This window comes from Clupea harengus, chromosome 3 (genome assembly GCF_900700415.2).
Source record: "Clupea harengus chromosome 3, Ch_v2.0.2, whole genome shotgun sequence".
Classification (NCBI taxonomy): Eukaryota; Metazoa; Chordata; class Actinopteri; order Clupeiformes; family Clupeidae; genus Clupea; species Clupea harengus.
Genome location: NC_045154.1, coordinates 7,334,107 through 7,359,236, shown reverse-complemented (window position 1 = coordinate 7,359,236; position 25,130 = coordinate 7,334,107). Strand labels below are relative to the sequence as shown.

Here is a 25,130-nt window from a genome sequence, read left to right as displayed (position 1 = left end):
TAGCCAGGAGTCAAATGCCATAGCATTGCCTTCGGGATCAAAGCCTTCAAAGTCAAACTCCGCTTAGGCACCCATTGAAATCAGAGCCCTAGGCCTAGACAAGGATACAGGGCCAGCTCATGGTTTCGGCTGTAACTCACACGCCAGCCAAGCGGTGGGGGCATGCATGCGCAAACATACACACACACACACACACAAATGCGACACACACACACACACATTCTCTCGCTTCTGTGAAATAGCTATTTTATTGAGGTCACAGTATGGCTAACTGTTGTGACTCAGAAGCCTCATTAGGTTCCAGATTACAGCGCCAGTGTTGAATATTTCCCTAAAACTGCGAACACCATGTTGGGATTTGTTGACCAGGCGGCTTCAAAGGCGGTCGACGCCCTACATAGAAATAGATTCTTCTTCATTCTTCACACATTTTCCTTGACTGTTGCTCTCCTGTGACATTTCAAAAGGCATGCAGCCTCCATGTAAGATGAATAAACGACAAGAGACACAAAGCCGAAGTTCAAGAGGGTCCCCATGATGCGTGTGTGTGTGTGTGTGTGGGCAAGGGAGACTGTAACTACCGTTGTCACTATAACCGTCAGCTGGCTTTAAGAACACCAAAGCTAATACTGTGATTACAATGTAATACACTAAGGCAATCTACACCCATCTGCAGTTTATCAGTGACGCTTAACAGTTACACACATTAGGTATAGAGATTAAATCTTTAAATTCCTTGTTTCAGGCCCTAACCTTTCTGCACAGCTGTTTGACTTTCTGCAGGCCAGCTGACCTCTGCTCGTGGGCTGAGCTGGCCAGGCGCTTCAATGACTCTCCCCAGACCTTCAGCAGCGCTCAGGCCTAATGTCTTTATAATAACGCCCTGAGCTGCACGGCCAAATTAGAGGATAAATCTTGGCTCGGAGGGGAATCTCCACACACAATCTCTCCCTCCAGTCCCTGCCCATGAATGTCGGTCTGTGTCCACTTCCTTTTTCCTGTTGCAGCCCCCCCCACCCCACCACCACCTCCTTCAACTCCAACTCCCACCCTCAACCCCAATCCCATAACTCCCAAGTACACAGGAAATAGAGTCTGGCCTCTTGACAGATAATGTGACACACACGTGTGCAGACGGAAGACGGGTCCGCGAGCCACAAAGGGGTTACGCTGGGCGTCCCGGACAGCCTCTGATAACATCAGGGAAGCAGGGAGAGACAGAGAGAGAGGTAGAGAGAGAGAGAGAGGAACGAGGTGTCACCAGGAAGCGTCCAGGTTTTTTTATTTTTTTTGGTGAAGGTCCATGGAAGCGCACCTCTGCCCACCGAGGATCCAGGACGGCCTTGGTATCAGACATGCCGGATGACGGGAGGATGGGGGCCTCGTGTTTGTCATCAGCACTTTCCCTTGATTCTTCATCCCAGCCCCAACCACCAAATACAAACGTGTCCTCTGAGAGAAATGCAATGCTCTGAGTTTCACAGAAGGAATCAGGGAAAGAAAGAAGTTATCAGAAAAAAAAACATGTCATTCTCACTGAGGAATAACAGAGGGAATAATACTGTATATTGGTCAAATGAAGGAGACTGTTTTGGCTAGGAGGGTTTTGGCAGTGTATTGGAATGCAAACCACATATTGTCTATTTTTTTTAGACATAACAAAAGTTTCCTCTATTATTTCACGTTCCAAGAAGGTAACATAGTCTGTATTTATATAAAATGCACTTTGAAAAAAAAAATGCAGACACATATAATTGACCTCATCCCTTACTGATTAATAAGTCAAATATTGCTGTTTACTCTTCTGAACACAGGTTTCAAATCATGACTGATTACCCTTTAATACAGAAGCAAAGACAGGCCCCTTCAGTCACTACCAAATCACAACACTGAAATTCTGTGTTTTTTTAGGGGGGGGGGCAAGAGTGTCCAAATGGTAGCCCTTAGCAGTGGCCCTGATAAGAGCCCGGTGTATATCCACTTCAGACACTTTCACTAGCCTCTGGTTTTAAAGAGACAGATCCCAGGTGCCCTTTAAAGAGAGCCTGACCTCCAGCTGAAATTAGAGAGAGCTGTTTGCTGGCAGATGCCCAGAGTCTCCCATACCCCCACCCCCCCATGTGTTACAGAGGCTAAACTGGCCTCAACAAACTCATTTCTGAGAGTGAAAGAATTTGATAAAAAGGTTGCTTACTGAGTGCTGCTGCACCTGTCATAATCCCTTGATGTTGGCCATACCTGGAAGTAATATAATAAAAAAAAATACTGTGTGTGAAAACATGACATTTTGGCGGGCAGGTAAGCTTTCGAAAAATTAAATCATTCAACATTTATTTATATATATATACGTATATATATATATATATATATATATATATATATATATATATAGTGGTACTCTTTTCTTTGTAAGGGGCCCCAAGAAGAGTTTAAGTTTGATGTTGTCCGCTTTAGAGGGTAAAACGCTTCAGGTCCTTAACCCAGATAACTTGAAACGGAGTTCATTTACGGCCACCCCGAGTGGGATTTCAAATTGCATTTTAGAGGGAGGTAAATCATGCCTGTGTTTCAGACACAGGCTGTAAAGTAAATCTACCGACATTTCCCCACCAAGTCAGTTTACATTCCGGCTTCCTTAATTCTGTCACTTCCCTGGTTTTTCTAACGTGGCAGTAAATCTCCTGGGCAATGAAAATAAGAGGGGAAACTGATTCATGGGGCATGCAAGGTGTTGTGCCTCATCAATGTTACTCTTAAAAAATCTGCTTCCACTTGTAAATTTTCACCGGCTCCGTTCATTAGTGGCCTGTGAGGCATGCAGCCCTTTTTTTCTTTTTTTTCTCCCCTTCCTCCTTTTTTTTCTTCTTTCAGTTCAGTTCAGAAGGCAACAAAGCTGCTCTCTGTCAATGAATCCATTACTAACCTAATTATTACCAATAAAAAGGGCCCTAATTCTTCTTGGATGGCGCAAATTATTATCTGCAGTTAGGCGATTCAACGGCATGCTACACATGTAGATGTCCCCCCCCCCCCCCCCCAAGCCTGTAATAGACATAAAGAGAGGCTATGTTTTATTACTGGACAGCAGATTCACTGTGAGAACAGGGCTAAGCAGAGACGGCTAACACACACATGTAGGTGGCACCGAGCACTCAAGGAAATATGGCTCTGTCCCCCTCTGGACGATAATCACAGTGGATAGAGCCGAGGAATAAACGTGGAGGTTAAAAAGTCCAGATGGTCTTTAAACTGTATTCCCCCCGCCTATAAGCATGGCTGATTTATGGGATTTTCTAATGGTATCTCAGTTCTGATCTGGCCGCCTCTCACCCCAGCTCTCATCTCCAGCTTTAAACTCATCAGGTTCTTTCAGCCCCGTCGTTAATCCTCATCTACAAAGGAAGGTACGGCTGCAGAGAATTAGGGAGTTTTTTCTCCCCTCTCCCCCGCTTTTTTTGGGGAAGGCGGGGGGTGGGGGGGAGTGGGTGGCAGGGCTCTCCTCCTCCTTCGCCTCCTCCTCCTCCTCCTCCTCCTCCTTTTCTCCCCTGTGGTCTGATGAATGATAAACTGATGAGCAGGCCTAATCCAGGAGAACCCACTCCCGCTGGCTTGCTTTACATTCCCCAAACAGATGTATTCCTGGGTGGAAATTTGCCATGAAATCGGGAGCTGGTGTCTGAAGAATTCCTTACATGACGCGGTGGTGAGTGAAGACGTACAGTTGACCCCGGCGCCGGGGCCCGGGACTGACATTCCCCTACTTTTGTTTGTGGTTGGGTGGGTGGGCCAGAGGAGCACATAGCACTCATACATCAGCCTTTCACAGTGACTGTGTGTGTGTGTGTGTGTGTGTGTGTGTGTGTGTGAGAGAGAGAGAAAGAAAGAAAAGAAATGGAAAAAAAATGAAAAGGGTTTTGTGTATGATTTTGAAATAGATCAGGCGGGTGTGTGGGGCTTTTCTCCTGCAGCGGGTGATGAGCAGGGGGCCGGTGTGGGTTGCTGGGAGTGGACACGACCCCACACATTCACTCTGTTTTCTTCTTCTCTCCTTTTCTTATCGCCGTGACTGTGTGAGATGTACCGTGTGGGAGATCTGACATTTACTCCCACACTGCTGAGGACGTTGCGGCAACACTCCTTACATGCCCGTCAGGTAATGATACACCAAACTTTATGAGTGTTATGTAATATGGTAATTACAACTCTCACCCAAAATTTTGAGAGAAAGGAGGGAGAGAAAGAGTGTGGAACTGAGCAATGGAGAGATCAGAGCATGTAAAAGGGGCCACTTGTGGCCCTGCCTAAGGCTCCCGGCCCTGCATTGGTGACAGGTATATAATTCTAATTGTATGTAATTATCCTTTTTTTCTTTGGGAATTAGATGATAATAACACGCCTGAGCTTTAAACTGACAAACCCATCCACACCTCGCAGCTCAGCCTTTGTCTGACGGGATACTAAATATCACTGATGGGGCCACGCATGACAGCCGTGCATATTGAGCAACGTAAACGCTTGACAATCCGCTGTCAGTTCCACATATAAGCAGACAGGTATAAAGAGAGATAGAGAGAAAGAGAAAGAGAGAGAGAACAAAAAAAACATTCATGGGTAAAGTGCAGCATGATGAAGAGCTGCCTCCACTCCTCTCCCTTCCTCTCCTCTCCTCTCCTCTCCCTTCCTGACCTCTCCTCTCTTTCCTTATCCCCTCTCCTCTCCTCTCCTCTCAGTGCTTTAAAGCTCACAGTGCTACACAGAGCCTGCGGATTTCATCACCCAGTGAGAGGCGAGAGTGACTCACTCGCTCTCACTCTCCACAACGAAACGGTCACGGAGTCACTGTCAACAATGAGCATATGTGTGCATAGGTGAGTTCAACTCAGACAGGCAGACGGGGCTGGGTGGGATGAGACAAAGACGGAGAGAGCAGGAGGAGAGAACATATGTGAAAGATCAAAGGGGTTGACTGTCATTATCTTTTTTTTTTTCTTTCCCTGTCAGCAGCCCTGCCTCCTCGCTGGTCATAAAGATAGTGAAGGTCCTCTCTGAGATCAAACATACAAAGGAAGACATTACACATCCTGAAGGAATAAAAAAACACACACACACACATACACACCACGGCAACAGCAACAGCAAAAGCAGCCATGAAACAACCCTTCAGCAGAACAATGCAGAGGTAAAGATGGTGTGTTTTGTCCTCCTGTTGAGAGGCGTTGAAAGTAAAGGGTCTGAATGATGTGTGCTCCTCTGGCGGGCAGTGCAGTGTGGGCCTGTAAGCAGCTGTGGGAGACAGACAAGACTGCTGGGGCTGGGGCTGAGGCTGGGGCTGCGAAGGGCTCACAGTTAATCCTCTGTTGTTGCTGTTCAAAACCCTCCTTTATTCACTAAATCATAGGTCTGCTGAGATACTGGAGTGCACATTCACATGCACACACACACACACACACATACTTTCTCTCTCTCACACACACACACTCACACATGCTGTAAAATGGGATCGGTTAGTGTCCTCTTTCCCCGCCACTGCTGCGGTCTGCAGAGCAGCATGCTTCCCTTGCTGCTGGCTGTGTGCATGACAGTTTGTTGTGATCTCTGTGACAGGATCGACTCCCCAGGGGGGCTTGTGCCCCATAGGGCAAACACACACACACACACACACACACACACACACACACACACAAATACATGTGCATTAGCACACATTCACACACACACACACACACACACATACAGACACACACACACACAAATACATGTGCATTTGCACACATTCACACAGAAACAAACAGACACGCACACACAAACACACACACACAAACACAAACATATATATATACACACACATGAATACACACACACTCTCTCTGTCTCACACATACACACACAAATTCATATGCACACACACACATAAGACACACACACACAGACATGTATTCACTCACACCAACCCCCATTCCCCTGTCTCACTGGCTGTGTATGTCTCTGTTTCTCTTCGCCTGTCTCCCTCACTCCCTTATTCACTCTCTCTCTCTCCCCATCTCCCCCTCGAATACAACAATCCCTTTCCTCCTCTCTCTTTCTCTCTCCCTCCCTCCCTCTTGATGTAACCTCTCTGGATCGACACAAAGAAAGTGCGAGAAGGGCCCTTTAAGTTGCAGATTGAGATCTCAAGTGCTGACACAAGAGGAGGACGGACGGATGGCGCTTCGGAGCCCATGTCTTTGTATTATGTCCATGGTCTCATGTTGCCCATGATCTCTAGATTACTCTCTGATCTAATGCTGACAAAAAAAGAGAGAATAAGCCGTATCAGTGGTGCAGAGGCAGAGGCAGAGGCTGGACGAGGCTCTGTGGAGAGGGAGGTGATGGAGAAATGGAGAACAAGGCGTCAGTTGCAGCCGTGAAGATTTACCCGAGCCACAGCCAGCCTGGTTTCTACACTGTGGTTTTGGGTGCTGTTTTGGTTTTTAGGGGTCGATGGAACTGATTGATATGGTATTATTATAAATAATAATAATAATTATTAGAAAGAAGTAAGAGAGAATGAACAAAGGGAAGGGGAGAACTAAATAAAACAAAACAGATGGCTTCACTTCTCTGGAGATTCATCAGTTTGATGTGCCGCTGTTATCAGCCTAAACCAACACAAATAAGTATTGTCTGTAAACTGTTCAGAACATTTTATGTCTGGGTTTAGTTTAATTAAATTCATTAAAACAATGTGCAGAACACATGTGTAGGAGGTGCTAAAACCTAACATGGAATAAAAGATAATGTGATATATTTAAAAAAAACTAGAGAGTTGCATTGCTGTTGATTGAAAGATCTAGCAGCTGCCTGGCTTTGTCATGTATTAGCTGCCGCCGTTGATTCAAAATGACTTTAGACGCCTTTGTTTATGTTGACAGACTAAGGGAGGACTTGCTGACGGCATCACGATTGTGCCCGTGGTTCCACGGAGCAGGACATGATCGGCCATCATGGGGTATAAATAATGCGATTTCTGCAGAACTTGCGTGTGACATATGATTGAAGTTGGCGTCGGGCTTATAATGTCATCTCCTGTCCACTCTGTCAGAAGCCATTACACGTAACTGGATTTGGATCTTCCTGAGTGAAACCTGGCAAAAGCTAACGGGACAGCAAGCAAATGCACGGCGCTCATACTTTCAGTAATGCACTTGCGCATTCAATTTTAAGGTTGCTGTTAGTGGCCGTGGCGAGAGTCCGTTCGCAGTGCGGAACGACACAGCGCCGCACAGCGCGGCACAGCGGACTGCTGGCAGCCTGCTTAAAGCATGAAGTGAAATGTGACTTGACAGAGATCTTTGACAGATGTGATTGTTGGTTGCTCAAACATCAGATTAGGGAAACAAAATCAGGCTGAAGGGAGTGTAATGGAAGGCGATTAGAAGTGAGTCACACGCAGGTCCCAGCCTTTGGGATTTGTTTTCTTTGCAGCCGAAAACACAAACAAGCCACGTCTCGCAGAGGGAAGAGCACTGCGGTACGTTCGCATGTCTTCCTGTGAACGAGAGGTTAAAGGAAACGGGAAAAAAAATAAGTTCAGAGAAAGAATATAGGTTCACGGAAGTGCAGCACTGGAAAAAAAAGAGAAAAGAAACAAAAAGAAGTGTTGTATAAACAGGAGGGTAGGGAGCTTGAGATTTCCCTTTTATGGCAGCGGCGTGAAAGTAGCCTAACGTGCCCCAAGGCAGGATAACAAGAGGGGCTGGACTCAGGTATAATAATTACCTTGCTGTCGGCCCCCGCTCTCCGCCGGCCGGCTCTCTGGGCCTGATGAGAGCCTCTAAAGTCTTATCACGCTTTTTAATGGGAGCACTCGCAGGCAGGAGCAGCGCACGCCGCGGGCGACCACATAAAAGAGACACCGCTCCCGGCCGCCTCTCCCACGTGTTTACATAAAGCCAAGAGACTGAACCTGGTGCACACACACACACAGAGAGTGAGAGAGAGGGAGAGAAGAGAGAGAGAGAGAGAGAGAGAGAGACAGAGAAAGAGTAACTCACACAAACCAGTATATGCAGACATGTACATGTCTGTGCACGCCCACAGTCATACATGTACAATAACATGCCTGTGCACACATGCACACCCACATACACATGCAGCTATACATACATAGAATATGTCTTTCACTTAGCTATTTTTTGCAATCCTGCATCTTCCAGTTATGACAGCAAGACACCCACAAACACGGAAACAAGTTATACAGTAATGTATGCGAATTAGCTTAATTATCCGGACTGATTTGGGCGTAATTTTGTTTAAGTTTGGTTCCATAATGAGAAAGTATACTTATTACAACACCACTGCTGTAGGCACTCAACTCTCTCAGTTACAGACACAGACACACACACACACACACACAGGATGCACCTGCACACATACACACAAATGCTACACATGCCTGTCAGATTTTAAAATATCAAGTTAAGTTAAAGATAAAGCCTATTGAATAAAAGGTACTCCCTTATTCAACCTTACCATAAGGTATGAGCCAGATAATATGGATCTACAGAGATGTACTTTGAAAAAGAAGTGCTGCATCACTATCATTGCAAAAAAAAGAGCCTCTTTCAACATCTCTTACTCAGGTAAGGCTGACGAGGTGGAGAACGCTTTTGTATTCTTTGTATCATTGTAACTATGTGAAATGTAAGAGCTGTTTTAATTGGTGTGCCACTACCTATAGTTAAAGTCACGGTATTTTGTCCAAAGCGACTTACAAAACATTTGAAAAACAGATAAAAGAACAGTAAAAACAACAATGAGAAAATTAAGTAATAAGCTATATAATAATAATCAATTATTATTATTATTAATAATAATAATAGTAATAATACTAAACAACAAAACTATGATGTTATTTATAAAGTATGCCTCAAACAGATGAACTAATTAGACAGATGATGTTTAAAAAGGAGAGTTTTCAAACATGTTGTAAATGTGTTTGTCAATGGAACGGACAGCACTAGGTAGGTCATTCCACCAATGAGGTACCACCGCGTCTCGACATGCTGCTGAGAGAAGGCAAAGACAACAGAGGCTTGTCAGAGGAGGAAAGTGGTCGAGAGGGGGAATAGAGCTGAATCATTGCATTTAAATAGTATGGTGCCGAACCAGTGGCTGTCCGATAGGTGAGCAGACGTATTCAAATTGAATTCTAGCAGCTACAGGGACAGTGAAGGGTGACCAGCATTCTGAATCATCTACAGCAGTCTGACTACACATGCAAGCAGGCCCATTCAAATGTCACTGCAATAGTCTAGTTTAGAAATAACACAAAGGTTGTGTATATTGTGTGACTTATGTATATTGTGTGGGTCTGATCTTCCGAATATTATAGAGTGTGAACTGACTTTGAGACAGAATCTACATGCTAAGACAAATTTAAGCTGGTCATCAATTAAAACACCGAAGTTTCATGCAGTTTGAGTTCACTGGATGTGAATGTTTTGTGGGATAGCCGGATTAGATGGGAATACCAGGAGCTCAGTTTTTGAAAGATTTAGCTGAAGGTGTCAATCTCTCATCCAAACTGAAATATAATTGAAGCATGCAGAAATTCCAGCCAATATTGTGGAGTCATCCAGGGGGAAGGACAAGTACAGTTGAGTGCCATCCGCATGACAGTGATAGGGAACAACCAATGGGAACGGATGATCTCACCTAAGGAAATGGTGTAAATAGAAAATAGCAGGGGTCCAAGTACCGATCCTAGGTACACCAGTGGGGTGTTGGTGAGATTTCAACACTTGTCCCTGCCAAGGACACACTGAATGAACGTCCACTGAGGTACAGGAGTCAAAACCTGTCTGCCTTACCCACAATCCCCAGTTCGGACAACATAGAGACGAGGATGTCATGTGGTTCACTGTGTCAAAGGCTGATGACAGATCTGATGACTGTGCAGGGGGGCTTCAGACACAGATAAAAGAGCAGTTTCAGTAGAATGACCACTCTTAAAACCAGACGGCTCAGGGTCTAGAAAATTATTCTGAGACAGGAAATCAGAAACTTGCTTGAAGACAACCCTTTTAGGGAGTCTTTGACAAAAAGGGGAAGAGTTCTATAATTGTTTTCATCAGATGGGTTAAGTGAAACTTTCTAAAGCAATGGAGAAACCTGAGCCTGTTCGAATGATGGAGGATCGTTTCCCGATCTGAGTGAAGCATTGACTGCATGCATGATAGCAGGTAAATTGTAGGCGAGATAGACTGGAGAATGGCGGTTGGAGGGGGGTCCAGAGGAAATGTTTGAATTAAAGAGGGTTAAGGAGATTTTTGAAAGTAATAAATAGTTTCCTTCTGTCTGTGGCATTGTCAACCTTTTCTAGGTAGAATACCTTTTTAGCAGCTGTGACTGAGGAAGAAAAGGTAGATAACAGAGACTGATAGCGACCAAGATCATTAGCATCTCTGGATTTACGCCATTTTCTCTCTGCAGCTCTGAGTTCCTTTCGTTCTTTACGGATATTATCAGTGAACCTAGGGAAACAGGGTTTTGAACGAGCAAGTTTTATGGATAGAGGACATACATTATCCCAAAAAATAGGTAGTAGGTGGAGTAGATGCAACCAAGGAGAACTCACTGCTTGAGAGACCTCTGAGGTGACAGCGAAATGAAGCTGCAGCAGGAGGAGGAATAGTAGGATGTTCCGGGAGAGGCACAGAAAAAACCATTAGCTTTTCTGTAGTGCAATTGCGCGACAGTATGAGCTCTAGATCCTTCCCAACCTCCTAATTATGACATAAGTGTGAAGGTGCACCCTAGCAGAACACCATAACAGAAACCAGAGGGAGAAATCATTACAGTATCCTGATATTTCTCCACTAATCCCCACCTCCAGTACCACCCCTCCCCCCACCCCCACCCACCCCCCGCTGCACTGTCACCTCTTCTCCTTTTCCCTTCCCAACATCCTCTGGCTTTTTGTTCACCTCACATATTTTGCTGTCATCGCGTTGATGTTTTTGTCAGCTCGAGCCTGGAGGGTGTCAGGGCAGCAGGGTTGTCCTGCATTTTTTCCCCTTTTTGTTCTCTCTCTCTCTCTCTTCCTCTTATTCACTTTAATTCTCTATCTCCCTCTCTCTTTGGTTTTCATTATTATTGGTGTCCACCTCTCCGTAGCAGACGGGTGGGAGCCATGTGCAGTGTGTGAAGAGGGGAAGAGTGTCTGTATGTGTGTGTGTGCTTGTGTGTGTTACAAAGAGAAAGAGAGAGACAGACGTATGGAGAGGATCGGAAAAGAGGGAGAATGGTAAGAGAGAGAGAGAGAGAGAGAGAGGGAGGAGACGCGAGCGGCTGTAAAAGTCAGCACTGGTAACCTTGTCCGCCCATGGTCACGGGTCACCTGGCAAGTGCACCTCAGAAGTCATTTCACTAAGAAGGGAAGAAAGCAAGCAAGAGAAGAGCCAGACACACACATACAGAGAAAGAGAGGGCGGAAACGATGGAGATTGCCAGAGAAAGACATTATCTAAAACAGTAACAATTGTAGAGAACGCTCCCAGACTGACATCTCATTTAACACGGGATGAAGTTGGGCACTGGGTGAAGGGGAGGTAGCAGGAAGGGACAGAGTCTGCTGGGCCCTCCATCAGAATTACTGCTATTGTTCCTTCCCTTGTTTTTGATTAACGTGAATACTGTACAATCACAACACCCAGCTAGATACACAGCTAGATGAGGTGCATCTCCATTTCTTTCCTATCTATCTTCCAGTGTGAGCAATCCCATGAGTCTCGAGTAGCAATCGCATGGTTAGCGTACACAACCTATGTGCCGTATGTTGTGGCTTCTACAGCTGACATCTAGGTATGTTTGTCCAGCACAACGGAATGATATAGTACACAAGAGCTAAATTCTAAAGAATTAGCAATTTGATGGAATTATTTATTGAGCATAATTATTATGACTATGCTGCGTTTGTATTTCCCTCAGAAGCAAACTTTTCTCCTGCGTTTGTATATAACCAATGTCCGGCCACCACGAAAACCAGCCATTCAGCCTCTCTGTGTGTGACTTCATTGTTGAGACGGGGGCTAAGCCACAACATGCACATTTCGCAACCAGGAATGCGCTAGTAGGCCAAAGAGCAACAACAAGAAACATCCTTGAGAGAAATGTGAGAATCTAGCCGAACTCGCCGAGCTGCACGCACTACACGCTGCCGTGGCCACTCCCGGCCTCACCTCTCCCTCACCGCCCCCCCCCCCCCCCCTCCACATCTTCCAAAGCCACACAGATCTGAGTCCAGTAGGCCCAGCGATGTGTAATGAATATTACAGACAAGATAGTTACACAACAAATATCGAGCAAGTGCTGCCGCTTCCTAAAAGAAAGACAATGGCTTTTTGTATTTACTCCCATTTCCTTCCCTAATGAAGTCATAGATTAAAGAGAGGCGGCACAAAGGCCGGCCTGTTTACCACGAAAAGCACCTATCTAAACAGAGTGTGTAAGGGCAAGCCATGGCAATTGACCCACAGAGGCTCCCGAGTCGCTGCGCCGATTGACTTTCGACTGTCAGTGTTGTGTTACAATGCATTCGGCTACAGTCGGGATCACGTACAGTAAGCTGTCGCTCATCTGCTTGCACGCTGTGAACAGATATATATGGTAATAGAATCATTGCAGACCAGCGTAATTCTGTCCGTGACAAGGAAATTGGCTAAGGATCTTTGCTACTCAGCGAGTATGAAATCAATAGCTTGAATATTAAATCTTTCACAGTCATAGTCACGGTCTTGGGAAGCCACTGTAAATGAACTATAAACTGGGGATACGTAGTAGCTAAAGCCATTTTGACACACTTAGGTTTATCCTGGCAGTTTGACATGTGTAATTGAATGGCCTTAAACCAACATCAGAATTAAGCTCCTTAAAGTGATGTGACCTAACTTTTGTACACGTTGGACTCCAATCCTGTTAATTTTTTGAAATTTTTGAAATCTCAAGTCGAAACAAGTGGAAGACACTGGAGTGGCTTTACTCCTTGAAACTGGACACAGTCACTCACAGACGCCACAAGCTTTGCCTAATCCATATGAGTTTGGACTTACCCCTCACCCTTAGGCAGATAACATTACTAGCAATACCGTAGCCATCTACTGGGGTTGTGAGACAGCAAAATGCTAAACGTTGTATTTGCCACTGAAGTTTGTTTCTAAAGTTCACCTCTGTGCTAGGTTGCACAGATTTCTCCTCTGAACATGTCAGAAGCAGCAGACACGTGAGACTGGATTGCACTATGAAGCCTAATTAATCCACTGCAATTTTCCTCAGGTGCAAAAATATGCCACTACTGCTGATCCAATTTCTTTTACTGTAAATAATATCTGGTACCAATGTTGAGGTGTGTATGTGTGTGCGCGTGTATGCGCGTGTGTGTGTGAGTGAAATTTCATTCTGTTTTGTATAGCCTCCACCCATTAACGCCTCACACTTAAGAGATCTTGGATAAATGATCAACTCGTGCGACAGTTATGGGTCTCTGGCTGCGGATGACAGGGCTTTTTAAAGGCGCCGTAAATTATTTTGAAAGTAAAAGCAAAGCCTGGAGGGGGTGGAAAGAGGCTAAGCATGCTATTAACATTTTCCCTATTAGAGCACGTATAAACCATGCATTTAATTTATTTGTCATTTTGGTCGGAACAACTGCCATTACAGGCACTTGTTGTGTTCATCCATACATGCAGACTTGCTTAAGCTGTGTGTGTTTATCCCTCTATGTGTGTGTGTATGTGTGGACCTGATGTGCTGATCCTGGGATTTAAAGAGAATATGTCTGGTATTTTGAAATGGTTTGAGAATGGCTAATTGGAGCAATGTGGGGTTTTATGGAGGAGCTGTCTTTTGTTGCCTGCTTTCTCAACCCTTTGACCCACAGGCATACACCTGGTATTGGGTCAGGTTACCGCCTAGCTCCCAGGGCTGCAGGTCAAGACCTGGCGCTTCACATAGCTCTAATCCCTCGCATGGCAACATGCTTGACTGAAGGGACCGGTCTAAGCATTTTCAGCCATTCTTGAAAAAAAAAAAAAAATTACAGCACTCTTTGTCTCTCTGCTCTTTTTCTCTCTCTTTTTAAAGCCCTCCCCCCATCCCCCTCTCCACCCTCCTCGAGATGATTTAACTCTTTAAGGATGTTGCAGGGCTTTTGAGAAACATTAGCCCACTGAGATTTATGGCCTTAAATGAATTATGATGAGTGCATCTGCATGCACAACCAGACTCATGCACTTTCTGGTTGGTGGTGTGAACGTATGTGTGTGTGTGCTTGTGTGTGTGTGTGAATGGATGAAAGTGAGAGAGAGAGAGAGAGAGAGAGAGAGAGAGAGAGAGAGAGAGAGAGAGAGAGAGAGAGAGGGAGAGAGAGAGTAAGCACATGTGCTTTTAAACCTTCAGGGATCGTGTGACTTGGACACGTTTAACTCTTTTCGTCCTCGCAGTCCCACCGTGGGGCTCAGGCATAAGGCATACTAATGAATCATAACAGTAGTCTTGTGAGACGCTTGGTATGTGTGTATGTGTGTGGTGCACAGGCTAATTGCTAAGTCAGTAGAGCACAATATTTTCAAGGGGACAGACTGTGAAAATACCCCTGTGCAGATAACCTGACTTTCACTCTAATCATGAGTATGTACAAGTAGGGTGAATTAGCACAAGCAAGGTGAAGTGGTTCATTGCCTGTTCATAGCTCTGGACATTCGAACTGTCAGGATAACCCAGCTACATGATAAAATATGACACATATTATCTTTATTAAAAAATATATGACAGAATGCGAGGGAACAACTAATCATGGCCCTCAATTATGCGTGGCCACGCTTTCATTCAACCATCAATCTGGCTGCTCAGCTGACGTGACCCCCTTCTAGAGAATCCAACCCTCCCTTCCCTTCTGCTCGCCTCTTCCCCTTCGCCTCCGCCTCCTGCCACCAGGGGGAGCAGTCATACTGTGGTTTCAGCCCCAGCCGGCTAACCCTGCCAGCTTCCATTTGCTATTGTTTCTAGCACCGCTACTGCTTTTCACGTGCTGAAAAGCTGATATTTCTTGCATGATTACGTTAAAAAAAGTCGAGTCGGGTGCGTGGGGATGGTCGGCGTCTGTGTGACTGTCAGGGCTCAACAAGGCAGGGCCGAGGCGGATGAATCGGGGCTGGAGTGGACGGCACTCTGGGAAAGAGGAGCTGATAAGCCTCAAGCTGCTGAGAGGGCACAGCAAGAGGGCCAGCGTCTGTGATCTCTCTCTCTCTCTCTCTGTCTTTCTCTTTCTCTCTATATTGGCCTGTCTCTCACTCTCCCCCTCTCTTATTCTCAATCTTGCTCTATGGGTCTGCCTGTTCTCCCCCCTCTTTGTCTCAGTCTCTCTCATAGCTCTCCTGTTGTCTCCTCTCTCTCTCTCACTCTCTCTCTCTCTCTCTCCCTCTCTCTGTGCCCTGCTGTCTGAGGGCTGTCAGCACAGCCCAGCCTCTCCTCTCACATCCGCTCCCTCTTTGTGCTCGTTTGGAGAGAGAGCGAGAGCGAGGGAGAGAACCTCGGGGCCGGATCGACACACAGAAGAGAGTTGGCCCCCTTGCGTACAGTAATCAGAGGTTGCACACGCTAAGAGTGTGTGCAGTGCTCCTCTCGGATAAAAAAAAAGAATAAAATAAAAAAAGATCATCAGTTGCATGAACACAGCGGCCATGATGAAATGATCGTGGAATACACACTACTCATCCCGAAATAAGGGTTAGGATCAAGTGCTTTTCCCCCCACAACTACGCCATGCCGTTTAAGCCAATGGCAGCAGCAGCAGCAGGCTTCCACCGCATCCCTAGCCACAATGGCTCGGCCGTTATTATCCTTTGCGCAGAAATGCCAGTTAACTTGCTGTCAATCAGCCCTGGCTGTCATTTGACTAGGAGCTTACGGCGGTGAGTGGCAGCGGCCGGGAGACGACACAAGTGGCCGGTTTTGTGTTTTCCTAGCTCTCGCGCCGACTCCATTGTGCAGCGATATTGGTGCCTGTCTTTTTTAATGCAGGCGGATTACTCAGCGGTTTCACCCTGTCGCTCAGCGGTACAAGGGGAGCCACGGTGGACCGCGCTCCAGCCATAATTTAGTCTATGATTGCGTGTTTCGAACTACACAGGGGCGTCCAATTTTTACACCAAGCTCAAGCCTCTGTTCCACCTGATGGACAGATTGGTGTTTTTCCTTTTAGTTTTTTTGTCCCACAAGATCTGAAGACTTCATCTCGGTTAATGTGCTAATAGAAAACTAAGAATGCAAAGAAATATCACATATACTTTTGAATGGGTGCGCAGAAAGAGAGATACAGAGAGAGAGAGAGAGACAGAGCTTTTTGAAAACTCTGAATGTGACAGTGAACATGATGTGAGCACATTCTGAGCCTTGCGCACACTGGGATTGATCTGTGGCTGGGCCAAGATGCACTGATCATACGCCATCTAGGCCCATTAGCGGTGTGAATTTTAATCAGAAGCTGACTTCGCACTTCTATGTTTCCTGGCACACCTCCACCGCCTTCCTGTCTCGCCTCATCTCAAGGGGAACTCGAAAACAAGGAAGCGGTGGAAAACGACGCATCGCCTCACATCTCCTGTTCGCTCCATGATTCAGTCCCCCAGTCATCGTTTCAATTTCTCGTACAGGTTACATAAATTACTGAGAGAGAGACAGTAACACACAAAATATAAAATGGTCATTACAATATGAAAAGTGAAAAGGGCCTTTTGTGTTTTTTTGTTTTTCAGCTGTTGGATCCTGGTAAATGGCTCCATTACTGCACTTCTTAAAACCTGTTATGGCTCCATATAACTGACATACTGCACAGCTTCCATTTTGGTGCGAGACATTTATGGGGCTTTGGTGATCGTGAGAAATTTCTTTTGTGCCCTTGGTTTAATAGGAAGAGTGTCATACCTCCCTGGTATACATGAACGTTTGACTCCGCAAAGAGAAATCACCGTAACGCGCTGAAAACAATGATTATCTGATGTTTAATTTGGCTTTTCCAAGACATCCTTATTTTCCGGCCGGAGAGAGGCATAAGTTATGCAGGCTGGTCGAGCATAAGCGCGGCCACCGTTTTATAAAAACATTCTATTTGGCGATGACAGCTCTTTCTATTCTCCCCTGGCTGGCTGCTTTCAGGGACAAGATAAGATTAAAAGGTGCCATTGTCAGAGAAGAAAGAAATGTTGTTATTGGTGGCCAGGGCCGTAGTGACCCTTTCCAATGGTGATCAGTGAACCTTAGCTCTCTGGATCCCTGGGCTCAGCCCTCGGACTTCCTGTCTACGCTCGTCTCCACTCCTCTGGACTGAAGGCAGAGACTGCACCACGCACCCTCACACCCTTTTCTTTTATCCCCCCCGCCCTCCCCTCCCACCCCCCACCCTGTCTTGCTCTCTTCCTTTCTCCTCTCCTGCCAGGAAATGCTCTCGCTTGTGTTACATTTGACTGATTGCTTGTTAAGTCTTCATGCTCTTCTGTCTTTTTTTTTTTTTTTTTTTTTTGCTTTCCGTCTTTCTTTCTTTCTTTCTTTTTTGAGACATTCAGGATCTCCCTGCTCGGCATCCTCCTCTTTTCTCGCTCTGATAAATGACATGAAATATACAGTATGGGTATTAAGAGGCTTTAGAGCTGAATGCTATTTGGCATTGCTGTGCATACATTACTCACTGTGATTATTAACACATATTTTAAGGACAACCTTGTAATTGACCTGACACTTTCTAAAATGTAAATCAATTTTATGCCTTGATCCTCAAGCTTTTATTTCTATTATTTTTTCTGACTCCAATGGGATTTTCTCAATTTGGGATCATTATGTTTTAAAGTATTGTCTAAGGACACCCTCAAATAAACAACACCATAACAGACAGAAGAGGAAAGATACTATTGTTATTTGATAATTTTTCTCACCAACCAAACATACCGTTATATATATATATATTATATAAAAGATGGATTCATCTGAAAACAGTTGAATGTAATTACTGATTTTTCTTTTTTTCCCAGAGTGAACAGATGGAAATGTTTTAAGAGGGCTAAGGAGGGTGGGCATGAGGCCCGGGCCTGAGAAGTTCACCAAACTCAAGGTCTCCAAACGCTGAGCTGGGCTGTGTACACAAAACATCTGAAATTCTGCATTGCCTCAATCTCTGTTCAACATGTTAAACAAATACATGAAGGGGACCCTTCATAAATGTTTCCAGACTCTACTGGGCATTATTATTAGATAGAAAACAAAACCAATAATAATAATAATAATTTAAAAAACAAGAGTTGAGTGCTGGTTATGGCAAAAAGCACACATAGTACAATTGGACCTAACCATGACAGCAAGTGTACTAAATCAACTCAGCCAAACAATGTAAAATATAAAAAATAATACACTATAGTACAACATTTAAAAAATAAACTAGTAAATGGAACAATACACATGAAGTGATTCCTCTTAAATGAGTGCTTAAATAAAAGCTAACTACTACATTTAAATCTTCAGCACAAATCAGGGTTAGAATTGACATATGGAAAGTGAAAAAAGAAGGTTATTTAATCTATAATGTGTGGGTTGTCAGGTTTGAGACATTAAGCTAAAATCTCTTTTGTTGGAGCAACATGGCTAACTCTGCGATTCACTTTCTTGTCATTGCTTGGATTTTCCTCCAAGCTGCAGTGTGCCTCTTTTATTATCAAAGCCATCACTAGTCTGGCCAACCCACAGAAGAATTAAACGGCACTTTAGGCTGGCCAACAACCATAAAAGAGAACTAAAATGAGAATATCTAACAAAAACCACAATTGTCATCACATTTTGGTTGAGACTGCAGTGTTAGCAATTAAGCACTTTTTAAATTGTAGGTTAAGTTATTTATCCATCAGATTTATTTAGTTTTTGAGTATTTGAGAACTGTATCGATTATGGTTATGTTTTCTCATCACTTATTTATATATGTGTAGTATTTTTTATTTGTATATATTTTAAGCGCACTGCTCCTATATTTATTATTACTTTATTACATGGTAACAAATATGATGTGCACATACATGTTTACATTTCGAAAAATATGACCAGAATAACTGAATTCTTAAATTAAAAGATAATGGTTTCATATATGTCCTGCAGATGGTATTCTTACACAAAACATCAAATGTTCTCTAAAGGGCATACAGAGGGAAAAAAAGAAAATGAGGGAAACAACTTACTTGAGAGAAAATTAATATCATTCTAACATCAACCCCAACCCTAAAGCCAGTCTAATGCGCCACAGTTCCCCAAAGTCTAAATTGAGTTTGCATATATTTTCTGCTTAAATGTGGCAGCCAGCTTAAGGCCTCCATTGTGGAGCCGTGGCATCCTAGGTAAAGCATGTCTGTGATCAGTTGGCTGTGACGGCGGGCAGAAAGGCCCAGTTTATCTTGGACACAGCCCGGCCCTCTTCAGCACTGCGGAGGGCAAAGGGAAAGAGGAGGTGGGGGTGGGGGGGTTGTGTTGGGGCTTTGGGAGGGGGGGGGGGTGGCAGTAGTGGGGGCGGGCGGTGGTCGTGGGGGGGCCATTTACACTTCTTATTTAGCCTTTTCTTCCCATCTGAAATCCTAATGGTTACCCCCCCCCCCCCCCCCCCCCTCCCCATACCACTCCATTTTCGTCTCTCTGTGGCCGCCTGTCTGTGCCCCCACTGGAGGGCCGTTCAGGATCTCCACTGAGGCATTTGTGTGTGTGTGTGTGTGTGTGTGTGTGTGTGTGTGTGAGCAGGGCGGGCCCCTTTCTCGGGCTCCTCACCACGCAGCCTCCACTTCACAGGGTGGGCGGCAGTCCGTGGACAGCGGATGAAAAAGTGCGGCGGCAGATCCTGCGCCTGCTAAGTCCTCGACTAATTAGCAAAAATGGTCTCTTTTCTTTTCACTCCCCCTCCCCCTTTGAAGCGTTTAGTCTCAGGGGGAGCAGAAGAGAGAAAGAGAGGGAGAGAGAGAGAGAGGCAGAAAGAATGATAAAGAGATGGATAGAGAGAGAAAGAGAGAGAGAGAGAGAGATGGAGGAAGGTTTAGAGCTAGACTAGAATGGTAGAGAGAGAGGCAGAGGGACAGGCAGACAGAGAGAGAGACAGAGAGAGAGAGAGAGAGAGAGAGAGAGAGAGAGAGAGAGCGAGACAGAGAGAGAGAGAGAGAGAGAGAGAGAGAGAGAGAGAGAGAGAGAGAGAGAGAGAGCGAGAGAGAGAGAGAGTCAGAGGGAGGAGAGGCATCTGAGCTCTCAGCTGGGCTGTTTTGAAAACACTTTTGAAAGCCTCTCCCTTAATTCACGCCCTTTGTTTTTGGACCCTTTTGTGTTTGCCAGTTTGACCATATAACATCATACATCTGGTCTATAGCTTGTTTGGGCCTTTCTCACCCAGGGACTCATCGTCTCCTCCTGGGCTCAAATTCGAGTGATCGTGTAACATAAAAGGGTCTAAAGTGTGGGCTGAGAGAGGGGAAGAGAAAGACTTGGTGGTGGTAGGGAGGGAGGGGGAGCTAAGCGAGAAATGTGAGTGGGAGAAAAAGAAAACAAGACAGAAAGAAAGAAAAAGAGAGAGGGAGGGAGGGAGAGAGAGAGAGAGAGAGAGAGAAAGCACGCAAGCATGTGGGCAAGGCTGAAAGGCATTCCTCCACTTTCCTTCCCCATTCTTATTTGCATGTGTCCACAAATACAGTAAGGGATCGTGTTAGGATGCAAAGCAATTGTGCTTAATAGCCTATGTATAATAAAATCACTCCACAGTGGACTGTTTTTCCTGACGAGGTAATGACAAGAACAGCCAGTGATAATCACTTATTCCTAGCTTATGTAAACAAATAGCAATAAACAGAACATGAATTTGTCAGCAATTTTCCCACCCCTCTCCAGGTCAAAGAGGTTAAGTCAGACTAAATGAAAATGCCAAATCAGGCTTTTCTTATCAATCGCAGGAAATTTCACATACAGCACGATAGCTGCTTCAAGGCCTTCCATACGGGGGGGGGGGGGGGGGCAAAAAAACAATGGCTTTCTCAGGCGATTCACACGCTACACTCTGGCTAAAGCCACATATTTCACTGTCATTCTTTGTTCAGCGCATAGGCCCAATTACACATCTTGATTTGTTGATGGGAAGTATTAGCCTGTCCAAATTGGTTTTCTGTTATTCTGAGACCTCCTGCTCCCACTGTTGTGGTACCTGATCCGCAGCGGCTGTGTTGGTTAAAGGGCTGGATGGCTGTTGAACAGGGACAGAGATGGTGGTGTGTGTGTGTGTGTGTGTGTGTGTGTGTGTGTGTGTGTGTGTGTGTGTGTGTGTGTGTGTATAATGTGTCCGGGAGAGAGAGATAGTGTGTGTGTGTGTGTTGAGGGGGTGTGCAGGCATACATGGCATTCTGCCTTCTTGACTTCACGTTCGCGAGGCCCTTTCTTCTGGGGCCATCATCACTGTGTGTGGGATCGGCTCTCTGTGACAAGGTCACGGCTCCAATTTCCATCTGAAAATAAAGAGCTGCGTTGGCATGCCCAATAATCACATGAGATAGGGGAGATCTCCCTGCCTGCCTGCATGCTTCAGCTTAAAGCCAATTCCCAATGCTAAAACAACCTTAAGCAAACATTTTCTCAGCCTTTGGCGTCCGCACCAAAACATAATTTCAATTATTTTACCACAGATTTATTTTTGTGTTTTTTAAAGATGAAAACATAATTAGTTTCAAGGAAGAACAAACAGAAAGGATGCCTTATCGAGTCCTGCCAGGTTTAGTACCACTTGACTGTGTTGTATGAGGGCTGAAGCTAAGCTAGGTGGTATGAAGCACGACGGTGAGCATGGTACTCACTGAGGCATGGATGCCATGTAATGTCAAAAAGTGTGATTGTGTTGCCATAGCTACAGAGGAATGTAATATTTGATAATACATAAGTACCTTTGCATTCAGGAGCTGCACAAAGCTTGAAAATGCACATGTTATTTTTTCACAAAATACTACTGCTCTCCAAGAAAAAAAAGTCTCCTTCTGAATAATCAGTTTTACCTTTTACCACTGGAATCTGTTTGTTAATTTCATCTAGTGCAACTTGCTAATGTGTTTGTTAGTGGGGCTTGGTTTAATCAGTCACTCATTGACTGTTTTAAAAAATAAATAAACAAGGAAAATCTTGTTAAAATCAATTACAACAGCATTACTGCATATCCTTCTGCTGTCGACAGCAATGAAGCTGTTGACTCGCGCTGGCAAGCCTGCCTATTAGTTTTGAGCTCCCAGTGTCAAGCACTGGCTTGAAGGATTACATTGTCAAGTTCAGCTTGTCATCCTTGGGCGGAGAACGACTCGAGGGTGGTAGTGGTGGTGGGGACAAGGAAGAGGAAGGGCTGAAAGACGGAGAGAGAGAAAGGAGATAGAGAGGAAGAAAGAGAGGGAAAGTGAGCAGGGGGGAAAGGAAGTAGGCAATGGAGGTATTGGGGCAATACTAGCCAACACAATGCCCCACACCCTCTAGCAGGGTGAGGGGAAAATCCTGCATTGCTAGTCAATCTCCTCTCTTGGTTGCATTGCACGGCGGATGATGAGACTGAGCAGTCACTCACTCGGGGTGGCTAACCACCTCATCTTCAGGGGATTTTTCCACTGGCCTGCAAATTGGCGGCTTCACTTTACTAAGGGCAGAGAATGAGAAAAAAAAGAGATGGACAAAAGAAAGAAAGAAAGAAAGAAACAGAAAAAATGGACGTGGGAGGTTTCTCTCTCAGTTAGCTGTCACCCACCTCAGATAAAAGAACACAGGATGGGCTGAGTTAAGCACCCCAATATTCACTCATTTGAAGGGCTTAGGGCACAATGGCCGGGCCTAAAACACCCACCACAGGCTTTGGGGATTGAAACTTTCTTTTCTTTTCTCTTTTTTTGTGTCCATCTCCCCCGGTGCCTGAATAGCTTGCCAGCAGGGCTGAACAGCCCACCTTTTCTTGTCAGACTTAGCGGAGGGAATACTCTGTCGCAGCAATGGAGGGCTCGCTGGTTAAAATATCATTAGCCTACATCAGCATTCAAAAACCCACCGTCCAATGGCCAATTAGAAGCATGAGCAACGGCAGAGCCACTGACTGCTATGATTCTAGAAGTAAATCAGCTGGCCATAATCACACACAATATCACCTATGGATGTTTCCTGATGTCCACTTTTAAAAGCTGACCAGATTGTGGTGGTAATAGTTCTCAATAACTAGCCAAGTTCACAGTAGTAGTTCTCTCTGGAACCTATCTGGTCCGGTTTCGGTGCAGACGTGGTAGGATCCGTTCCAGGTCCATTCCCAACATCTGCTGTCTGTGGCCCAAAACATTTATTTAGTTCAGATCAGCGCAGCTCAATCCGATATAGAGAGCAGGGCTGGTGGGCATTATACCTGGACCCGGCACAAAACATTTTCAACGGGCCCCTGTCCCCACACCATTAAAGTACAAACTATGCCTGACAGCAGGCTTGGACTATTCAGCGCCATGCTTTATTGTACGTCAACTTGACTCTTGTTCAAAATACAGGCTTGTATGAAATCATATCACATTAGCCTAACCTATTAACTCAGAAGATAATAATCACTGTGAATTTAGTGAGCAAATGTAAAAAAAAGAAAAACATATTAAAACAAATTTACACCCTCATGTTGCTATCCGCCACAACCTTTTGGTTGCAAAGTCATGTTTTAATTTAGGGTTAGTAACTCGTTTGGAACTGATTATTCCCTTTTCCATGAAATAAACACTACTTGGACCATGTACAGTATGTTCTACATCTACAGCACCACTGTAAAAACATGGCAATTTACTCAGTAAGTAAACTGAAACTGCTGTAAAAGGAAGCCTTGTTTTTTTCCATGGCATTACCAGGTCCTTAACCTATAATTTATAATGGATTATTCCCTTTTCCATGCAGTAAACAAACTTTCATCATGTTTGTCCAACAACATTACTGTAAAACATGGTCATTTACTATAAAAGAAATACATTTTTAAATCCCTGGTATTCATTTCTTACTGTCATAGCATAATCGCTACAAACTTTTTGCAACAGGATGATGCATAACCATAAACATAAGATTATCAGCAGGTGCATACTTTTTTGTTTTCATTCAAACATTTCCTCAGTTGTCTGTTTTAAATATTTTATATATCAGAAAAAGAGTTATTGCCAAGGTTAATGCTCTATAATCTTTGGTTTAAATAGCAATGCTAGCTAGTTAACGAGTGGTAGGTTATCATAAACATTACCTTGTCACTTTGAATTTACACAAGCAAAACAGCCAACTTGAGGTTGCTTACACTGGAACATAACATACATTTTCCCATAAGGCATAGTGGCAAAAATGATCGAACATACATTTCAGAGATGTTGTCATGGTCCCCAAACCATTCTGACTCAACATTTTCTGCTTTGAAGAAAAACAGGTTTTCAGGAGTGCGACTAGCTTTCTGAAGTCTGCTGGTCAGTTGCTTCATACTTTCCTTTACAACAGATAACCCTCAGTCTATCAGAACTAGAAAATAGTAGGATAGGAAGCTTTGAAAGACTTGCTGTATATGAAATGTATTAAACACAATAAAAAAAAATTAAGATTGCAACGCTAACTTAGTGAAACTCTTAAGTTAGCATGGAGAACCAAACACTACGTGACTGTGTGACTTAATGACACAATTGGCAAAAGAACTGACACACAATATACACAACATTTTATATCATGAAGATATGTCTGATAATTTATTGATTGTTAGAGTTATTTTTTAGTTGCCCAACTCATTTGACCTTTACCAACCACGATGCAGGCGTAGGACAAATGACAACTGTTACTTGCACATAACCAATTCAAATGATGTGACGTCTTTAACACGTCAGTGACAGGCCTCTTTATGCAGACCAGAACTATCCCCCTCTTTTGCTCCCACTGACATGAATTGCCATGAAGAACATGCCATGTAAAATCTTAGATACTGGACATTTTTGTCTACCCTAAGACTGAGCTGAAGCTATTGTTGTGTCATTTTGTTGGGTTATTTTAATATTGGCAAGTAGTTCTGCGTAACTCAACTGCAG

The 25,130-nt window shown here is 44.5% G+C and overlaps 1 long non-coding RNA gene across 1 annotated transcript in view; it reads right to left on the bottom strand.

Moving 5' to 3' along the window:
* Nucleotides 1-229: 229 nt before the first annotated feature.
* LOC116219971 overlaps nucleotides 230-25,130 on the bottom strand; it is a 26,885-nt gene continuing 1,984 nt past the window's right edge. The window contains exons 2-3 of the long non-coding RNA XR_004163382.2: nucleotides 2,195-2,238; nucleotides 230-1,471 (exon numbers count right to left, since the gene is read on the bottom strand). This is a non-coding gene — a long non-coding RNA (uncharacterized LOC116219971). The remainder of the gene's footprint in view (nucleotides 1,472-2,194; nucleotides 2,239-25,130) is intronic.